This window comes from Rhamphochromis longiceps, linkage group LG17, assembly GCF_057381845.1.
Source record: "Rhamphochromis longiceps isolate RC_006_pf linkage group LG17, R_longiceps_female_GT1.1, whole genome shotgun sequence".
Taxonomy (NCBI): Eukaryota; Metazoa; Chordata; class Actinopteri; order Cichliformes; family Cichlidae; genus Rhamphochromis; species Rhamphochromis longiceps.
Window position 1 is genome coordinate 33,249,298 of NC_140573.1, and position 22,881 is coordinate 33,272,178.

The 22,881-nt window shown below is 39.9% G+C and overlaps 1 long non-coding RNA gene across 1 annotated transcript in view; it reads right to left on the reverse strand.

The window, feature by feature from the left end:
• The window catches only part of LOC146650015 (uncharacterized), a 56,190-nt gene that overhangs the window by 28,302 nt on the left and 5,007 nt on the right, over nucleotides 1-22,881 (reverse strand). The window contains exon 2 of the long non-coding RNA XR_014908326.1: nucleotides 15,787-15,857. This is a non-coding gene — a long non-coding RNA (uncharacterized LOC146650015). The remainder of the gene's footprint in view (nucleotides 1-15,786; nucleotides 15,858-22,881) is intronic.

The window sequence follows — 22,881 nt, forward strand, 5'->3', positions numbered from 1 at the left end:
AGTCTACTGTTGCCAGTCTAAAGCCAATCCCCAATCCCAGTCCACGAGGGCCGGTGTCCCTGCAGGTTTTAGATCTCACCTTGGGTCAACACACCTAAATCACATGACTAGTTCATTACCAGGCCTCTGGAGTACTTCAAGACATGTTGAGAAGGTAATTTATCCATTTAAATCAGCTGTGATGGATCAAGGACACATCTAAAACCTGCAGGGACACCGGCCCTCGTGGACTGGGATTGGGGACCCCTGGTCTAAAGAGTTGCCATTTTGCTGTTTATATCTAGAAGTTTTGTATGGTGTTTTTTTTTTTTTTTTTGGAATAAGCTCTTTAATGGAGTCCTCTAGGAGTACATGTTGTACACTGGTAAGTATGTGATCAATTCTGTTCACAACAGAGCCACTTGTCTATGAAGAAGCATGGTTAAAAAGCAAGTATATGTCCTTCCTGATGGCCTTTAGTGGAAACCGCATCGACTTGTTTGTGTACACATGTCTGTCCTATGAGAGACTGATAAGTTATCTAATACTATATATTTTTTGCCCTGTGAGAGCCCTGTGAGAGCCCTGTGTGTTCCCGCGCAACAGTACAACGTTGAGATAATTTAATGATACTGTAGACGAAGCTTTGATAATTTTGCGTGGGTGGATTTGAGTGTGTTTGTGTGGAACTTGTTTCTTGTTTCTTCCATTTAGGGCATGTTTTATTGGATGCTGTTTCCATATCTCTCTCCCCTAATTTCCTGTCATCTCTCCGCTGACTGCCATTTAATAAGGGCACATAATACAGCCGCGAAAAACACAAAATCTAAATTACTTAGGAGTCATCACTCATTTTTCAATGCAACATTGCGCTGCAACTAGTGGGCACAAACTCTTTCAATCACTTATGCATTTTTTATTTTTTGGGGAGGTGGAGATGGAAAAACCAAGGGTTTAAAAAATGTTGCCTGCATAATGTGTCAAGTCAGGTGCAAATGTACAAGAGGAAAAACATGAACGCCACCATTGTGTTGTAGGTCATGCATCCCTGGATCTGGATGCTTAATGCATGCTTCAAGAGACTATTTTCTGTGCTTGCTTTTAGTAAACTTTTGAAATTGATTTATGCAAAAATAACTCTTGGGATTGATGCAGTAAACTCCTGTTATTTATCCAAATATAGTGCTCTGTGTGACTCATCTCTGCAACAGGTGACAAGGGCAAAGAGAGCGTGACCTGTAAAATAATTATAGCTATATTAATTGTGAAATAAACTTCAATTATGCTTTAAGTGTGTCATCGTGTTTCGTTTTACCAGTTTGCAATGAAACCTTTCAGCTATTCTGTGCACAGGTGAAGAAAAACCTGCCTATTGTTCCGAATTTCTCCATCTCGCTGTAAAACTCTCAGCAGTGCCTCCCACAATGTAACACTACTGTGTCAGAAAAATAATTCCACTTCCAGCTGCATGTGACAAACAGAACAATTGCGCGGCGCCGCAGGTTAATTCACCGCTTTGATGGATGCTGAATCAAGGCTGTCGCTGCGAGCACAGAAGAAACCATGGCAATTAGGAAAGCCCTGTGTGTGAGAGTTGGCTGCTGCATGCACCGCTGGGCATAAATGAGTCTAGCAGCCCGGGCAACGTAGGCAGGGCTTTAACACAACACCACAGACACGCCTAAGACTCCCATTGTGCCTCTCGCTAATCCATTTCCATCCTAACAAGCTGCTGCCTTCGAACCCAGCCATCCAACCGCAAGCCTGTCCACCGTCTGCTGGGCTTGGTTCAGCGCCAGTATTCTGACTTTCAGCAGCCATTTTAAGCTCTCTTTGGCAACACTCGCCCTCCTCTGTGTTGAGACAAAGCTGCTTTTGCATTGAAGTGCTGTTACTGTACACGTTTGAATGTATGTGAGAAAAGGGGCTGTTGTTACCGTGTGTGTGTGTGTGTGTGTATTAATCTGTTTTTAACCTTTGTATGAAAATTGAAATCCTGGCTTCTGAAAGACGAAATCAGATTTATCCTCATGAAATGTACATCTTGAGATCGGCTGCTGTTGGAGAGACTAGAACTGGAAAGACAGCAAGGAGACACTATTATCTACTGACAATACACAGCTGTCCTCTGAATCACCCTGAAGTTTTATTATTTGGGGTGCATGTTGATTGCTTCTGCAACCAGGAGGCATTCGCAGTGTGAACGGAGCTCAAGAGACAGTTTCTTTTTTTTTTCACTGACAGAGGAATAAACAGAAGGGAAAAATGTGCCTTTAGTTCTTTGCTAATAAAGCAGCTTAGACACTGCCGAGAAATCAACAGTGCATTTTCTCTATTGAGCTGAAAATTGTAGAGGCACTTGAACAGCACTATTTATCGTCCCCGCAGCCGACATGGTTTCCTCAGGTGAAAGAGCTGAGTAGCCGACAAACAAACGAAATTAATAAGAGCATCCAAGCCCTTCCTTCGTCTGGCTTTAAATAACGCAAATCTCTGAAGAAATGAAAAACAAGTTTCCCCTCTCCCCCTCTCTCTCAGTTTAGCAGCATTAGCAACTTTCTGAACAAAATCTGCTTTTGCCTGAACGCACCTCTTATCCCACCTGTTTTCAAAGTGACAAACGTCCCTGTGAACATGATTACCGACACACACCCACACCGAGACAGTGGGTGTGATGAGATAAAATGATATAGGAGATAATACGGGGTGATTTCACAGGCGTGCAGGGGCGGGCAGCTTCCTGTGAGTCAGCTCCATGAGGTATAAATCCAAAGTCTTAGAAGCAAAAAGTTTTGTTGGTGTGTTTTTCTTTCTCGGGGCTGTTTCCCAGAGATGTTGTGTGCCTTACTAGGCATCTAATAAACTAAATTTAAACAAGATAAGAACTCCTTGTGTTGTGGTAATACACATTCTCTTGCATTATAACAGCAAGAGGATGGGTAAAGATTTAAAAGCACAATATAGCTATTATGTGTATGCTACACCCAAAAATATGAACGTGAAGATTTCCCAGTAGTCATGACAATGATATGTTAGCTCCTTTTAAAAATGCTTGTAAAGTCTAGAGATGGTCCTAAAACAGCAAGATGTTAGCATGTTACATAAACAGGGGTAAGTGCAATCTTTGGGGACTATATTGATGAGCATATTTGGTGCTTAAGTGGATATGATGACCAGAAGGATGGTATTATTTAAAGCAGTTATCACAAAGGGTGAACCTTCACACTTTGTCATTATAAAAATGTTCATTTAAAATTTTGTCATTAAGTTTGAAATGTATATAAAACATCAGCTCATCCATTTTCTTATATGCTTATGTAACTTAATGGGAGAATGGAGCCTATCAGAGCTGTAGGGTGAAAGGTGGGCAGATTAAATATTTACATGTTTAAAAACTGATCAGAGGTAATTAAACAAAGCTTGGGATATTAATTACATATTATTCTTTGCTAACTCGATCTATTTTTGATCCAGAGCACATCTTACATTTTGTCACTGATGGGGAAAGTCAAAAATGAGCTGTGCCTGTCAGCTGGCAAGAAGAAGCTGTTAATAAGGAATCAACCAAAGCAAGTAAAACATGGGAGGAGATCAGAAAATTTTCCATTTCAAAATGATTGGCAATACTTTTGTTGTACACATGACTATAGAAGTATTGAATATAAAGAGTAATAAATGTCAGTATAAAAGTCAATGATATAAAGTTGCAAATGTTATCTCCTCCCCCTCCAGTGGCAGGCATCAGTTCAAACTGATGGGTGAGTGTGTAATTTTCAGTGTAATAGTAAAAAAGCCACCAGTGGCTTCAGATTTTTTACACTGAATGCCTTTCCCGACACAACCCCCCAAGGGAATTGTCCCTTTCTTGGAATTTTCACTTATTAAACAAACGTATGGCCCACTATGCTATGAAGCCACAAATTTCAGTGTAACAATATGTAGTGTAAATGTCTGTATATCTGCTTAGGTACAGATGGCTGTTGTAGTGTTTTAGCTAGAATAACTACACAATTACATTCTATCTGTGTTTAATAATTTCAAATACATTGTTTGCTTCTGCACCACTGTATCAATATAAGCACAAAAGCCTCGAGGCTGAAAATTAAGGGCCATTTGATTGCATTTTGGGTTGCACTTCATCAAAATGTGACTTTGCTGTAAGTAAAAATATAATAAATGAAAAATTAGCTGATAAAAAGGAAGCAGGGTGGGGGTTTAAATTGCATTTTTTTTTTGGTTGTACTCATTTCTTAGTGCAGTTGTATCCAAATTAACTCAAAACTATAACTTCCAGAAAATGGAACATGAATAAATTCATTAAGGATTCACTGAGTAGGCACACAGCTGATCAGTGTAAGCTGCTGGGAAGCCGTTAGGTGTTTGCTGGTTTAAAGTCCCCTTTATCATGATTGGGTGTAATGTTCCTTTTCTAGCTGAAAATTCCCCTTTAATTTTGTTCTGTTCCACAAAATAAAGCATTAATATGTATTTGTGTCCTGAAACAATTGCATGAACTAATAAAAATGCTATCAGAGGATTAATGTGATTTCTGCAGCATATTTGTTGCCTGAAATTCCACAGCTGCCTGTGTGTCTCTGAGCCCCTCGGTGTCAGCCTGCTTAAAGTAACTGCTTCTTGGCACAAAGGCAGACACAGTGAATATGAACAGAATAAACTCCAGACAATAATAAGGCAGCACATCAATAACTACTAGGCTGGGCTTAGCAGGGGGGCTTATTGGTTTAATTCTCAAAATACACCAAGATGGGAGAGTATGTAAGAACAAACAACTGAAGGGGTTTTTTATGTGTGTGAGGGTGTGCTCGAAATCCAATCCACCATATTTTTCAACACGTACAGCCGGCCTAGTGCAAATATTAGCACCACATCTATTGGGAAGCAATCTGGCTGTCACCATATTGTTGGGTGGGTGTTTTTTTTCTGTGCAGAAGAGTTTGCAAACAGCTGAACAGACACTAAATATTGCCTCAGTTGTTTTGCAGCTCCAGGAGAGGTTGTACTGGTAATGAGCAGTAAGTTCAATGGCTTCCATCCTTACCGCCGCAGTGCCTCAGCTGGCTTGTGCAGTGTACTGGAACAATAGCATTGCTTGTGTGCTGTTTCACTTGACTGTCATTTTGTTTACAATGTTATAACATGAGCAGAACAGCGTATGGGATGGCATGGCAGAGTTATCCCATTACTTCTGTGTGGCAGCTAGTTGCCTTTTGTGTTGGATTTTTAATTATAATTTAAATTGGACTATTAGGGCGATCGTGGCTCAAGAGTTGGGAGTTCGCCTTGTAATCGGAAGGTTGCCGGTTCGAGCCCCGGCTTGGACAGTCTCGGTCGTTGTGTCCTTGGGCAAGACACTTCACCCGTTGCCTACTGGTGGTGGTCAGAGGGCCCGGTGGCGCCAGTGTTCGGCAGCCTCGCCTCTGTCAGTGCGCCCCAGGGTGGCTGTGGCTACAATGTAGCTTGCCATCATCAGTGTGTGATTGTGTGTGTGAATGGGTGGATGACTGGATATGTAAAGCGCTTTGGGGTCCTTAGGGACTAGTAAAGCGCTATATAAATACAGGCCATTTACCATTTACCATTATCGCTTCAACATGGTTTACATTGAGCAAACAAATAGTATTATTCAGAACACTTGCGTTCAGTGTTAGCTTAGCTTCAAAACTTGGAAATGTTTACTGGTAGAAATGAAAAGGAAAAAATGAGGTTGTTCTTTGCAATTATGTTGCTAATGGAAAAAAAAATTACAGTTTAGATTGTCTCATCTTGCATTATTATTGCCTGCAATTAAGTATTACATTATAATATTACTATGCACGTAACGGTGGAAGCTATAAAACCGACTGGAAATACAAAGTTATTGAGCAGACATCAATATAAAGACAGTTTAATAAATTAAACCTGTGTTCACGTAACCATCAACCATTCATTTCAGTTTAATTCTGTTTATATAGCGCCATATCACAACAACAGTTGGCTCAAGGAGCTTTAGTTTAAACCATCAGTTTCTTTGATACTGATAATTGGTCCCCAGTGGATGTTCCATGCTCTGGTTGCCTAGGTAATCCTCTGATGTATTTACTATCCTGCCATATGTCAGTCATTAGTATCATGCACCGACATTGATAATCACTTCAAAATGAGACAAGTTTATCTCGTGATCTTCCCACTTTAGAGTTGCCAATGGTCTTTTCACTAGTAGTTGCTTGAAAATGCCAAATGGCTTGAACCATTTGCTAAGAAGCTTAAGAAAGAAAATTGTGAAATTTCCCACTTTAGCTAGGTTGGTGGTCATTTTTTGTGTTGGTCTGAATGAGCTTGGATTTATGGTCTTAAAGCAAAAAGGACCTAGGTTCTAAACCAGGCTGGGGTTTTGAACCTCCCAGTGTTCATCCTAAAATGCATGGGTTAGGCTAGGTGATCCCAGTTTGGCTAGGATTTGGAGAGGATCAGTTAACTTGTTCACTTCTTAAATTTTATATCTGTTGCTACTGGTGACTGTCATGAATAGGGATGGGTATCGTTTAGGTTTTATCCGATACCGGTGCCAAATCGGTACTTTTGAAACGGTGCTGGTGCTCAAACCGGTGCGTAAAGAATGGAGAACACAAAATTGGTCCAAAAACCTCTCATGTTCAGCTGGTTTTTTGTAAAAAGATAACAATGTTAGCCTTTTCTGCAGCTATGGGGCATATATGGTATCACTCTTGGCTGGAAGCAGTGCTTAATCAATGGAAAAAACACAAACTTTGTCCAAAACCTCTCATGTTTAGCTGTTTTCCACTTTTTCTTTGGTCATTTTAGCCTTTTTGGCCAGGGTGAAGGGAGTATCTGCCATCAAACAAGAAGACAGCCGCATGTAGCTATGATGATGTTTGCTAGTTCACCTTACATGCATTAATGTAATAACGTGGTTAGCCTACTCAACGTAAATTACACACAAACAACATTAAGCTACTCACGCAGAGAAGAATGGCTGCTGCTGCATCATCATCCTCATCATTTCTGCTACACTGGCAGGGCTAGGGGCCAGGACTCTCCTCTTCGGGGTTTTTGGGGGATATTGCTAACTCCGGGTCAGATAACAGGCAACCCACGCACAGTAGATGCGCTCGGTGTGAGGTCTCGCAGCAAGCTATCATACGGCGCATTTCTGGGCTTTAAAAAAAAAAACCCGCTATGCGTCGCCAGGTGTTTCATCAGATTTGAGGTGTTACCTCCTTTAACAGTATCACAGTATCAGCTTAAAGCACTTGTTGCAGGCTGCTGAGTTTGCATATTTTGCTGTGAAGTACAGCCAGACTTTTGACCGCTTCGCCTTGGGCATTTTTAATCTGTAGCTCTGCTCTAAAAGAACGTACGTACCTGGCCCCGCCTACTATCCTCGGAAACGTAAAATTATTGGCTAGAAGTGTATCACAGCTCAGGAAAAAAAAGCACCGAAATAAAGCACCGAAATGTGCGCTGCTTTTCGGTCTGGTTACTACCGTTTATGTCAGAACCGGTGCCATCATGGCACCGGACACGGTACCCATCCCTAGTCATGAAAGGGAAAGGTTTTGTTCCTAAGAGTCCAAAAAAAACCAAAACGTTTTGGTCGAAATGCATTTAAGTTTTTTAGAATAATCATGACCACTCCATACTTGAAAACTGACAGAAAGTAAGTGAATAAATTAAAATAAAACAGAGTTATTTGATGATTTAGTCTATGTAGTTGAATTGCTGAATGTTAAGGCTGTTATTTGTCCTCTAATTAGCTGTGCTTTGGCATCCAACAACTACATGGCTCTTTATCAACATTAGTGAATGTCCATCAGCTAGTCGCAAACTGATTGCTAGTTACTTCTAAATATGTAGTGTTAAAACCAAAACAGCAGTGAAGCCAGAAAACCAAAAGTGCACAGGTGAAAAGCTGGGTAATAACCAGTTGACGATACATGATGCCTTGAATCGCCCAATGATCTATTGTTGCATTGTATTGTTATATTGTATACAAACATAAACTATTTCCGCTCTTAAGATAAGGTATCTGTGCACACGCTGATGTCTTCATGCATTGAAGCATTAGCATGTCACACACACATACAAACACATGCAGAAACATCTAAGAAGCTGTCTCTGTATTGTTGCCCTCTTGAACGGATGACTTTCCTTCTGTGATAATGTGAAGGCTCTATCTTAGGCGGGAGCGCTGACGACTATTAGATCTATAAATCATGTTAGCTGAGGGGTTGGGGGGGGATGAGTGTGAGAGGGGTGCGCAGTGAGAGCTCAGGGTCGTAAATCTCATTACCTGAGACTGCTGCCGACCCCCCCGCCGCCTCACCCTGTCCTCAATCTCTCCCATTATCAGCTGACCTTGACCGCCAACGCAGACACTTGCACTCAATCAGAGCTGCAGAGAGAGAAAGAGCGAGAATGTGTGTGTGTGTTTACCTGACATATTTCTGCCTGGTGTTTGGAGCTCCACCCAACTCAAATGAGGTGCTGGGATTTTTCAAATTAAAATATCACTTTATTCTTGCGCCTGTCATCTTGCCATCGGCTTGTTTTTATCTAGACTGTCTGTCAGTGCTTCTTAAAGGTGAACGCCCACATTTCACTTTACAATGCCTGCATGTTATTGACAACACCTTTAAAACCAAAGAAAATTATTATTTTTTAAATGCAGAAACAACGTACATGTTGAACTTGAGCTGATGAATTTACTCATTGGTCAAATAGCTTCAATATCTCAGGAGAATAGGAGTGAACCTTACATTATAAATCAGATCTGTTTTATTTCTATAGTGATTAAACAGATTGCTTTGGTCCTTACTTCTGGTTAGCTGAGTCACTTTTGAAGCTGCTGTAAAACGGCCAATAAATGCACACCTGTAAGCACATCATGGCTCATTTGAAATCTACGAATCTAATGTTGGAACACAGACCTGTGGCTATGTAACACTCGCGCTTTAACGACTACCCATCTGTCAGATATGTGGAGCAGATTATGAGAGGTTTCTTGGAACACAAACATCTCAGGCGATTGGATTTTTATGTGTTGCCAACTGCTGTTAGAGAGGAAAAACAATTCTTATTGAATTACCTGTGTGATTCTACAGATAGCACTCTGGCTCAATCTGCTATTTTGGTTTAGTCTGAATACTATTAAAATTTAATTGTTCACCATAATGGCTCCCTCATGACTCTGTCAGTCCTTGGATTTGTTCTCTTAACACAGCAATAAAGTTGTCATTTGTATAGTTTTTTTGCTTTGTTTGTTTGACAAACATATCTCTACACTAATTGGACAGACAACTTGTTAAATACATTGCAAAAAAACTGCAATAACCTATGCTGCTGGCATCAGGAAGGGCAGGGTGGTTAGCACCCTCATTACAAAGCAATGGTTCAAATCCACTGACTGGCCTTCCTTTTAAAGTTTGAATATTCTCTTGAGGTGATTGGTGATTCTAAAATGTCCATAGATGTGACTGTGTGTGAGTCTGTCTCTCTGTGTTATGGGTCCATTATATTTGCCGGATTGGACGTGTTGCGAGCAAACACTGGTCCAAATCAGCGCCGGTATAGGAAGAGAAGAAGTCAAAGCTGAAGGCAAAGAAATTGCTTTTCAAACTGTTGCAACATCTCCCTCTGTATAATCTGATATAAACTGGCAGTAAGAACTGACACAGTCACATACTCATGCCTTTAACCTGGTGGAGGTTTGACCTGCACGAAGGGCCAAAATGACACAAAAGCACAGCTCGCATCACGTGTTTGCTGACGTCATATTTGCTGTTCATGACAGTGAGACGAGACCGCTCCTGGCTCTCATCCTAAGACAGCCCACAAGGGCCAATATGAATTGGCTAAATGGAATTAAATGGATGGACGTTTGCAGCCAAATACCTGAAAAATCAAAGATATTCTTATAATCTTTAACTCTGCTTTGTGCTAAAGTGTTAAGACTGCCTGTCAAATACTCTATTAGCATGCCAGCACTGTTCTTGTAAGTATATTAGCTGATGCAAGCCAAAGACTCTTAGTCATGTTGCATTTATTTATGGCATTAAAGTTTATTTATCAAGATAAAAACAGTGATATCAACAGGTCAGTTAATATATTGCAAAGGCATAACACAATACCTGCGCCATTTCCTATATTCTACCAGTTGTCAGCTTTATTCTTATGCATTCTTCTTGTGTAATGCACTTCCATAATGCTCCAGACTCCAAAATAATTTGATTTTTAAGTGAAGAAAGGGAATGAGAGAGGAAACCACATTCACAGAAATGATATAATTACATGATTTGTGCTTTGCGAGCTGCGTGGTGCTGTTGTGTCTCGGTTTATTACTGTTGTTTATAAAGGCAATCACTGGGTTGAACTTAGCTATTTTCTGCTCTGCGCAATGCCAAGTAACTCTTGACTCCTCTATAACGACAGACCTCAGTGTCTTTTTGCAGCTTAAGTAAAGTTCAAACTTCATGTACCTGTTGACAGAAGTTGGAGCTGCAATCAACACAGATGCAGCAAGAATAGATGGATGCAGCGGGGGCACAGCGGCCAACATTCACAGCTCGTTCTAGCGGAGTTTCCTTTTGGCAGCTGCAACTACATAAACTTGGCAAAACTTTGAGAAACAATGTTAAAGTCCTGTCCAGGTCACATAGGGTGAAATGTCTTTTTGTTGTGTAAATCAAGCCTCTGGCAGTGCCCTTGGTTCCTCTGCTGGCTGGCTGCGATCTCCTACTAAGCTCTGACTAACAGCACCAGTGAAACAGACATAATGAATGTTAGACTTCCAAACAGAGTCTGGCGCTGCATGCAGTCTCCATATTTCTCTGAATTTGTCTTTTCTATTGCTTTCCGTCTTTTCTTAATGTTTTTCTTTCTTTCTCTCTCTCTCTCAAAAGTAAAAATGCATATTGCAGCCATTAAAAAAATCATTCCACATAATTACATCTGTCACTTCAAGAACGTGGCAGTATGCCGTTATGTAATCAACATTGGTCTTGGAAAAAAAAAAAAAAACCCCAGAAATGATTTGACTGCTGACAGAAAAATCGTTTAATTAGAATTAATGATATTAAAGGCAGCCTTGTGTAGAAGTGGTAATAATTCTGTCTGCTGCCTCCTCCTTACATCATTTCTTCAACTTTTCTGCAATGCATCTTAATGGGTTTTCATGCCTGGAGCGGAATCAAGGCCAGAGCGGGAATGTGCTGCATTGTGGTATGTCTGGCTGGTTCAATAATAACTCATATGACAACACTCTCAGCTATCACACAACCCCCAAACTGTCACCGTTCCACCACTGCGCCTTTGGGTAGACGAGTTCACCCTGAATAATTTCACCACAGAAGCAGTGAGCGAGTTCACCCAGAGGAAGCTCCTGAAAAGTACATCATGTTTACCCCAAGGCACGATTCATGGGATGCTGACAGCTTCAGTCATGTTTGATAGCTGACGACGTGCACAGCACTAATCACTTGTAAATCCAGATATGTCACTCTATAATAGAGGACATGACCTGGGGCATCAGAGTCTAACACTAATAAGGAAGTGGATCCTGAAGTCATCACTCTCCTGCGACAGGACAGTTTGAGTACAGCTGACGGACATATACAGGTTTTATTTTTGACAATATGTTCTCACATTAGGGTGGAACTACAACTCCCACAAACAGATGCAAACGTCTTTGTGGCTCTATAGTGTTATGGATAACTGGGACTGACATTTTCCAAAATTTCAACCAGGCTGCTTACCATAAACTGTATATAAAAGATTGACATGGCTATTCTTAGCCCTTTTTTTTAAAGTTTTTTTTAATCCTGAATTGATTGTATTTGCCTTGAAGCAGGACCAGGACATAATAGAGAGATTATATCTGGTTTGGGAATACCTTGGTGTGCCCCTAGATGAGCTGCAGGAGGTGGCTGGGGAGAGGTGGGGCGCCTCTGCTTAAGCTGCAGAAAGGATGAAACTGACCCTTTATGGACATGTGCTAGAAAGGCTAATCTAGCAAATGAAATTTACACATGTAACGGCTCTTGAGTGCTAAGTAATACAAACAAATACTATAATTTCAGTCAAAAAGCATGAAAAATCTTTTTTTTTTAATTTTCAAAAGATTAAATTTTCAAAAAATTGCAATACAATTCGCTGCCGTGCAGCCTAGCGGACTATGTTGTCACCCATCTTTTTCCTCCTCAGCTGCTCCCAATATTTCAGAACTCTATGCCTCAATATTTTTTGATTGAGGGCCTTTAACAAAAAATTCCCCCCACATAAAGTTGTTGTGTCATCATGACCATACATGGTTGTAAACATGATCATGGACTACTCAAGTTGTGCCTTTTAATATAGGAGTCATTGGGGATTGACCTACTCTTGGGAGTCAGCCTCAAGTGGCCAGTTGATGAACTGCAGTTTTTGGCTGCCCCTTGGCTAATTTTTCAGACTAATTTTCCTGCTTGGTCAGGTTTAATAAAACCGAAAATTACAACCTCCAAAAATTTGCAGATGTACTTTTGCTTGTTTGTCACTCTCTTTGCTTCCATAGCAACTAAATCCTGCCATTATACTCCTTGCAGTTCATAGCTACGTTTGTAGTTGCTTCTTTTACACTTTAAACCACCGTGTGTGGGATTTAAATTCTGCTTTCTGTAGCTTGCTTTATGAAATGTGAAATTTTTGAGAACATTAGTAAACTGTAGTTGTTCAGCACAGTGAATCGAATGCACAAAATCATTACAGATCTAATCAATGGCTTTTGAAAGTTGCTGTCAGCTCAGCTGTGATTCAGAGCATTTCGAACAATCACCAAGCCGATGACTCATTTGTAAGTGCTATTTTATGTACAGAGCTTGTAAGTACTGAGGTACCTCTGAATGTGATTTGCAATTTTAGAGTGATGCAATGGTTATGAGGAGGTGGGGGCTGGTTTACTATCTGTGGAGGGCCCACTCCTGAAGACCTTCTATGACTCTGTGGTGGCTTCTGCTATCTTTTATGGTGTGGTCTGCTGGGGCGGCAGCATCTCTGCTGGGGACAGGAAGAGACTGAACAGGGTGATCCGAAGGGCCAGCTCTGTTCTAGGATGCCCTCTGGACCCAGTGGAGGTGGTGAGTGACAGGAGAATGGCGGCTAAGCTGTCATCCCTGTTGGACAACGTCTCCCACCCCATGCAGCAGACTGTGACAGCACTGAGCAGCTCCTTCAGTGGGAGACTGCGGCACCCACGGTGTGGGACGGAGAGATTTCGCAGGTCTTTCCTCCCCACTGCTGTCAGACTCCACAACAAAGACTTTAACTGAACAAACACACACATCCACACATGTGCAATAACACTAAGTGCAATAATCCTTTCTGGCATCGTTGTATTTTTACTCAGTTGTATATAGTATTCGTATTCTATTTTTATCTTATTGTATATTTTTATTCTATTTTATTCTACTGTATATAGTATATTATTTTATTCTATTCTGTACAGCTGTGTACTGTATTTATTCTTATTGTATTCTAATTTTTGCGTCATAACTTTTGCACTGTCCACTTCCTGCTGTGACAAAACAAATTTCCCACGTGTGGGACTAATAAAGGTTATCTTATCTTATCTTATCTTATCTTACTTTCTCTGCACATATAGCAAACTCTGCTGTGATGGACTCTTAGGGGCACCTGAGGGTATTACATTGCAGCTTTGTTTTTCCTGTATCTGCTTCATCAGAGAATAGCGGGGCTCATTAGCGTGTGGCCCCTGTAGGGTCCTGAGGCCCCAGAACCCACCCAGCCAACCTCCAGCAGCCCCTTGGGCCCTGAGCCACAAACACAACAAATCATTGAAACAAAAACGCGTGCTAGCATCCCTGATGCCCGAATCTTTACACTTCAAAAACACAATTATGCTAATGCCAGGAATCATTTGCCATTCCAACTCTGATTTAATGCGGCCTTTTAGTACGGGAAGCTAATTAGAGGCTTTAATTAACATGTGCGACACAAACTGGAGAGAAGTGTGAAGGAGCCTGTCGATCACGGAGGAGCACAGTGAGAGCGATGAAACAGGGAGAGTGAGGAAGGGAAGTCTGAAAGCTATGCAAATGAGGCGAGGACGCACCGCAGGGAGGCGCGGATCTCTGCCGCTACAACGGTTTCTGTAAATATCACCGTGACCCGTAGACGGAGTGGAGTCATCTCATTAACACAGATTGGAAGGTGTTACCAGAGCTCAGCCCACGAGGGTCAGCGCTGATACGTCGCAACCTGAGCTTAGTGAGGGCACGATCATTAAAAATGTGACAAAACACAGCATTTAAGGCTGTGTCGGTAATGCGGATATTTTGCTCCACTTGCATCATCCTTTCCCGCGTAACTACCTCAGGGAGGATGAGCTCGCCGCACAGCTGGACATTCAGACATTCACTAGTGGCATACTCAGCGTCGAAAGCTGCATATATTCTATAATGCACACAATGACTGCACTGACCATCTTCATACCGGCAGCATGCAGGTTTCTGCAAATTAAACAGCAGCATATGGGTGCAGGAGTCATCTCATTAACACAGACTGGAAGGTGAACTCTGCATAACGCAGTGTTTTTGTTGCATCTTAAGCTCCAGATATCATCATCATCATCATCATTATTGGGAGATACAAACAGATACCGAAAGTAATCACCTCGGCTTTCTACACCGGTGCAGCTCCCCCCTGAAAATAGAAGATTGAATCTGAAAATAGAAAAAGTCAAGGAAATGTAGCTATTAACGTGTATGCTTTCCACTTAGATTCACACCCTCACAAAGTTCTGCTGCACAGCCAGTGCACTTTAGAAAGCAATATAAAGATATTTCAGGACTTATTTCATTTCTCATTTTACTGCTTAAACTACCCTTTAAAGTTTAAAGTGGTTCTTTCTTAGAGTTTCATTAAAACACATTAGGCTGTCTTTTCATGCTTTCTAAAAGCGACAATAGTTCTTGCTAACTCTGTTTTCTCCTGATAAGTAGTTTATTGCTTGGCAAAGACTTCAGCACCATTGCCTTTGCAATACTTTCAATACCTTATAATAGTGTTTCATTATGCAGGGCAGCCACTGAGTCATTTCATTTACTTAATTTGATCATGTAACTTCTCATTTATTTATTTATGCCAGAGTTGGTTTGGTATGGGCACCTATGCATGGATTGTTTTATATATTCCGAGAAAATGTGCACTTTGCAAAAGGTATATGTCGTAGGAAGTAATCATTATTCTTACAGACTTTGTGTCTCTGCAGGCTGAATTCACTTTGTTCTCAGGGATAGACCTGATAATGGCTTCAGTGCAGTATGGGCACAACATGTTTTCCTTATGGAAGTGACTGCTGCAGGCGAAGGATATGGATAAATGGCGCAGCTTCTCTGATGGTTACACGTGTTTAACTTTAAAATTCATAGAAAGAAGAGTCCAGCTAACTCAAAGACAAGAATAGTTCGAGTATTGATCTCTGAGACTCGTCTTTTTCACTTATTTGATGTGTTTTTGCCCTGACGCCATGCAGACGTCTGTAAATGGCAAATGCATGATTGATTTTTAAATTTTAATCATGTTTCTGTTCCAGTAGATTACATGGAGGTGAATCAATGTAATAAAAATGTCAGATCCCTTCTGGTATAAAACACTATAAATATTCTGAGGGATTACTTGACTTATCATCCAGGCATTGCTCACACTTCACAATGTCTGATGTTAACTTCGTACTACCATCCATCATTTCAAGGATCCTTGTTATTAGGAGACAGCAAGAACAGTGAGACTCACCTGTGTGTTCAGGACGATCAGTCTTTTCAGGTTCAGTCACAAACTCTCTTAGTACATCGTGTACGCTTGACCTGCAAAAAAAATTGCAAGAAAATTCAACACCAAGCACACACTATTCTCATTTTCGTCAAACTAAATTATTATTTTTTTTTGGGTAGAAGCTTTTAGCCCGGAGGTTGAAATCTTTGCAAGGCTGGTGTTTCTGTTTAATAATTTTTAGGAAACAGTCTTCAGAGTTTAAGCAAACATGACAGGAAATCTTTAGGTAGACAGTGAGTTAGGCTTTTGCTACGTTTCTTCTGCGCCTATACAGTGTATGCAGTTCATCTTGGCTAATGAGGTGATTATATGCTTTGAACTAAAATATGAACTACACATAAACATCTTCTGGCAAAGAATGGCAAATTGCACAAATTCAAATAGTGTAACATTTTAACAAAAGCAGCTCTAAAGAGTGTTTTTATGACAACAAAGAATCAAATCATCCTATCTTGGTTTGCATTTTGGTTGAAGCAGGTAGCCGTTTGCATTGAACAGCTCCACTAAACCTGGTGTGCATTATTTACAGCAAGAAAACACAAAAGATTAACCTGCATGTACACTCTATATTTAGTTTCTTGGGAAACTAGTTTTGTATTACTCACAGTGCAAAATAATCCTTCTTTATCTTATCTTGGTGCACTGGGTGTCTGACATGATCATCTATGCAGAAGATCGATCTATCTATCTATCTGCTGACCAAATGAGCATCCATCAGTACCCCACATATGTACAGTATGTAAGAAAATAAGTATAATGGCTTTAGCTTAAACAACAATATTTTTCACAGAAATTGGTGAAGACCAAGTAATGCCAAAAGAGGGACTTCTGGGTTTACAATAGTCATGTGGCCTGAAAAAAAATAAAAAATACTGCCACATTCTGCTACATTTTGACAGTTTCTTCTTTAGTTCTCCGATGAAGGCGCACATTAAAGATTAAAAGTCAAAGTCTGAAAGGCCACATTTGCAACATTTTTGCCGTGTTCTGTTAACAAAATCAACAGATCACCTTACTTGCAGGTCCTAGAAAATGCATGAATAATTACTGATGTTTCCTTGCTTGCTTGTCACTTGTCATTTGATGCCACGCTGAAGCACTTGGACACACATCTGCAATGTGTCAAACAAGGTGCTCTTGTTGAAACGGCGCCTGAATTACCAATGCAGCAGGGAAACATTCATATGCACTTCGCTTTCAAGGTCAGTGACTGTTAAGTGGTTCTACAATATGTTCTTTACTAATTTAATACAGCAGAAACTTATTTCCTCCGAGGACATCAAGAGGAGGCACAAGTGCTGAAAGTGCTTAAGAAGAGTTCAAACTGAGTGTGCGCAAAAAAAAAAAAAAAAAAAATATCAAGCATAATCACATTTAGTAGAATTACAATTACTATAAATGCAATTTTGGAGTAATTTCACATTATAAATCATCTGAGAGTGTTTAAAAAGCTTTTCCAGGATTAGGATTTTCTCTTTTATTAAGATTGATCTGTTGGGCACTTTTTCAACTCCATATTTTTTATTCTTGAACTCTACTAGAGTGGACTTACATGGAGGGTAGTTCCAAATTTTTTAACTGTGCCTTGGCACAGTTCCTGAACAAGGCTGCTTTGGCTCCTTTCCCTTTGTGGCCTCCCCCTCATTTAACCAAATTTCTTCTAATTGTCTGACTGGTTTGAACAGCAGGTGGGTGGGGCAGTGAAAGCTACGTGCCTGAGATGACCATATAAGGCAGGGGTGGGGAACACCAGGCCTCAACGCCCAGTGTCCTGCAGGTTTTAGATATCACCCTGGGTCAACACACCTGAATCAGATGATTAGTTCGTTACCAGGACTCTGGAGATCTTCAAGACATGTCGAGGAGTTCATTTAGCCATTTAAATCAGCTATGTTGGATCTTTGATATCCACAGGTAAAAAACATCTATAAACTTGAACATTAAGATCAGCTTTTGGCTCAAATGGACTACTAGTGCATGCGGTGATTTCATAATTTAAAACATTTGCCCTGTTTAATGGGAGCATCCACCACTGAACCGGTGTATATGTGACAGATAATAAAGAAAAGTATGATAGATCCCCTTTAAAAACACATTAACTCATAAAATTCCACAATTATAGCACATTTAAAGTGTTTACATCTTTAATGATTCCACCAAGAAATTCCAAGAGTGATCTCCTCTGTAAACCTCTGTTTTAGGCCTGTTATCTGTTTTTTAAACAGTTATTTTTAGGCCAACCCGACCACATACAGCAATAAAATGGATACAGTTGCAGTTCTTTCAGTATCTCTTTAATTAACAGAGTCAAACATTTGCTGGTTTATTTATGGAAAATCTTTTCCACAGAATATTTTTAGGCTTCAGTAAATTTCAGTAGACTCAAATTTATTCTGCGCTTATAGACATTTTCAGAAAAGGTGATGAAAATAAGTGCTGCAGACCTTTAAAACTATTTCAAATTTGAAACCATCCAACAGCGCAACACCATTTGCATCTGTCCAGAAAGAGCAATAAACTCTGCAAATTCTCTTTCTGAGGTAAACAGCATTTCATATTGCTCATAAAGAAATCAATGGATGGAGCTGGGAAAAAAACCCAAAATGGTAGTGTTGCTCAGGTTGGCATCAGAGGGGCTTTTATAGTGAACTTGATTAAAAGAAAATTGCTTTCAAGTGCTCTCAGCAGGCTGGAGGTTGAGTGGGTGTGCTCTTGTGTGCAGCGACGGTGGTGTTTCACAAACTAGGCTCGGAGGGGGAGGAAACAAGATGAAGAAACACTCTGAAACTGCCCGAGGACAAAGAATATGGAAGCACTGGTGACATGGTGGCGCAATATTACTTCTATTATCAGTTTAAGTGCGTTGTCATTTACATGACTCGTCCATGGCCATCGAGATTGAATTCATTTTTCTGTAATGTAGGGACTGTTGTGTTGATGTGCTTTTCTTCAGACACTTAAAACTCATTTTAAATTGCACTTTTGATTACGCTTTAGCATCTGCTACCATAAATCAAATACGCATTTAAATTGGTGCAAGCTTCTGTCAAATAACCAAAGTGTGGAAAAAAAAAATCACCTAATTGTAGATTTTATCTGGATAAGTGACAGGAGATCTGACAGGGAGAGGTGGAGGAATGGGCTTTTTAATTTTGGAATTTGTGTAATTTATTCCCTCTTGAATTCAAAATGACATCAGGAGATCAAATGCTGTCCCCGATTTCCATGAAACCTTCACCTAATTGGCTTTCAAAGAGTGAAAAGAGCGCTGGTGAATATTTTAACTACTTGGTTTTAAAGTAGTTTGACTTTGGTGAGAATACTATCGGAGATCCGTTGGTATACAATGTTATTTTTTAGGAGCACTGTTCATAAATTGAATTTGCATTTGATTGAACTTTGAAATTTTTCACCACAGCACTCATTGAAACATAATGTCATTCTCACCATGTACGAACTCCAGCAGGGGACATACCAAGAAAATAAAGATGTAGCCACAGCACAGAATCAATGAAGTCAGGGTGTTGCATCACCATGTCATTTTGTTTTAAGGCTTTCTTAGAGCATCATGAGCTTTGTTTACTTGCTTTACAGGTCAAATGGATCACAGAATCTGCACATAATGAGAATTATTCACAGTTTCACCCCTCTGCATCGGGTTCACTTTGATACACACTGTCTCAACATAACATTCATTGGCGCCTGAACATCATCTGATATGCATTAACATATGCACTGTAGCAGAGTAAACAGTGAATCCACAGGGGCTTTTTACTACAAATAGTTGTCTTAGTGAATAATTAATAGGTTTGCTTCTACAAACATGCTGTAAGTGCGTTCTTTCTTTTGACATTTGCATATTCATTAATTTTGTTGGTGTTTTCATTATTATATAGTTTAGAAACAGATTTAATGTAGAGAGTTTTTATGGTATCCTTGTTTTAAGTATCAAGTTTTAGTTTAGCAAAGCCGATGGTTATCTCTTATGTAAGCTACACATCAGTAGGAACCATCACCAAGGAACATTTGATGAAACTTAACTGTCATAAAAAACTCACAAAAACACTTTCTTTCAATTCTAAGGCCATATCAAGACATAATAAAACTCATCCAGTTCTCACCAGGTTTTATATTCAGTAAATACAAAATGATATAGTACACAATGTCAATATTTATTTACCAAAAACTTAGGGAAAATTCAGAAGCCGTTTAGGAAATATTAGGTATATCCTATGATTCAAAAGCTGGTAGAATCACCTTTAGCAGCAATAACTTATACTACAGAGCACTATCATTCCCAGTGCTTAACATACCAACAATTTGTCACGCCCCTAGGTGTCTCATAGTAAGGCAAAAAGTACCCTTCTACGCCCTTATGAAAGCTCTGGGTTATCAATTGAAACCAATAGAAAGCCACTCGTGGCATTAAGACACACCTAGAGCAGAGGCTCCAGCCCTAACCCTAACCTTAACTCTATCAAATAGTGTTTTCCAAAGCGATTCAAGATCTGAAAGTGAACAATTTTAAACGTACTTTGTTAGGTTGATTTTCATGTCACACATAAAACACATTTATAGCTCTCATGCCTCCGAACACGTAGCATACTGACGATTTGTCACATTCGTCAGTTTGTTACACGTTGGGATGAGAATGTATACTAACAGTAGTCTAACAGTATTTTGTGTTCTGTATAACCCTCTCACATCACTGGGCAGGACTTTTGTTGCTTCAGTTCACTGAGGTTAGCGGGCTATCATTAATGCACGGCTCTCTGGACCTTGACTGGGTCATTGCAGCACCTTGATTATTTACTTTTTCAGCGATTCTCTTGTAGATTTATTGCTGTCTTGTTGTATGAGCCAATTCAGACCAAGCTTTAGCTGTTGGCTAGATGGCGTCACATTTGAATCTTTAATAATTTACTTTGGAGACTTAAAATTGTTTGGAAATGGTCTTTTAACCCTTCCAATATTGGTTGCTTCTTGCAGATACATTGCTGATGTCTTTACCTCCGTGGTGTTGTGTTACACAGACCTGAATGCTCTCAGATCTTCTGCTTTTATAGAGCTGCTCACACAGTGATGATGTTGTTGAAGATTGATTAGTGGCACCTGGCTGATACTTAGCTTCCTAAGGTAAGAGTGAACTTAATTTTTCAGATACTATTTCAGATACCTATTTTGTAGTACATCTAAGGTTGTATTTACATAGTTTTAAGACCAAAAACCAGTAATAATTTTTGATAATGTGCTGATGAATAATTCCTGACAATTGAAACGTGTTGTGTATGTTCTTTTTTTTTCACCAGGTTTTACATTATCCACACAAAATGAATTAACAAAGTACATTAAAACTTAAAGCTAGGATGAATGTAAACTCCTCAGAGATCTTAAAATTGAGCAATAAACGAAGATTAAAACTTTAACATTAAAAGGTATATTAACAGTTAAAAAATGTTTTTTAAATGAGTTTTGTTGAATTTATCCTAAAAATATCAGGCTATAGCATGAAACTGTTTAGCTTAGCTGAGTTTAGTATAAAGTCTAACACAGTAGGCAGCAACATTTTTTATCTTGTAGTAACAAAAGCTGTTTAATAGCACCTCTAAAGGTCATTAAACAACATGATGCCAATTGTTTGTCCAATACAGTCTTGAAATTATTTCCTGAAATCTTGACCAGATGCCTGAAAAATAGTCCCAGCCCAAAGATTTCGGGATACCCATTTCATTTGAGTATCAATTTAAAAAAATCGTTGTTTTAAATAGCATTTTAATAATTTTTTTTCTTTAATTTGAATATTTAAAACAACAAAAAATAGTAATACATTAAATCTAAATTATTGCTTTGGGAGGAAAATGGAGAAATAAATAAATATTAAATACATACATAAAACGCTGTCATTGTAGCTTGTTTGCCAATCGTTGACTGAAAATATCCAGAGCTTCTTAAATTGGTGAGGTTATAGCTGGCTGCCGGCAGAGCCGGCCAGTGCAACCCCCTCTGGCTTCTGCTCCGTGGCTGCTGGGTGACCCCTCGTCTGGGGCTCTCCTCAGCTCTTCCCAGGAGGGTGGCACGGATGCCCCTCCGGTGGGCCTCCTTGGGCTCTCGCACTCTGGGGCCTCTGGATGTCTGGGGCCTGGATCTCCTCCATGCCTGCTTCATGCCCTGGGGCACAGGGCTATGGCTCCCTACACCCTCTAGCAGACCGTTACATGGGGAAAACTTTTGAATACAAGCGCGCTGATCCACACAGGTGTGCACACGGGTGTTCACTGTCCATAGACATAAACTACACCTTTCTTGGCTGCTACCTCAAAGCACATTGTGTGCTGTCGGTCCTGCGTGCTGCACCACAACATTCAATATTTAGCATTTACTGCTGCTACACTTAGCTAGATTAATGTGATGGTGTTGTGTTTATTATGTTGCTCTCTTTTTTTTTGCTTGTTTTCTCTTCTTTTTCTCTCAACAGGTGATCCAGGAGGTTTTTTTTCTTTCTCTTTCTCTTTTTAAGTGCCCTTTCTCACTGTCCCTCTTCCCCTCTGTTTTTCTTTTCCTTCATCTTTCTTTCTCCCTTTCCTTTCCCCTAGTCATGTCTGTCCCGTCTGTAACAACTGAAAATAAAATAAAATAAATAATAACAACAAAGGTCGATCGAATGGACCAATACGGCAAGGCCGTGATGATCCACTTGGTAAAGTAAATCCATTGGGTATCCTTGTTGGCCTTCAGACAACAATTCTGACGGCTAAAGAACCAAATGGGACAGGCAAAAAAAACCCCTTTTTTAAAAACTGGTGGGGTTAAAAGCAGAATTGCTTTGCCCAGACATAACAATCAGACAGCAGACTAAAGGATAAGATTAAACATAGAGGTACTGGTAAAACCAAACAATATCAAAAATATCTGCAAAATGCATGAAAGCAATCAAAAAAAAAAAACAAGATGATTAGTAAAGTACATGTTAAGTGTTAAAGTGCTAAGACTATCAAGGACCACCATTAAACCTCTTAAATATGTAAATTAGCAGCAGAGGAAGGTTCTTCTCTCTAT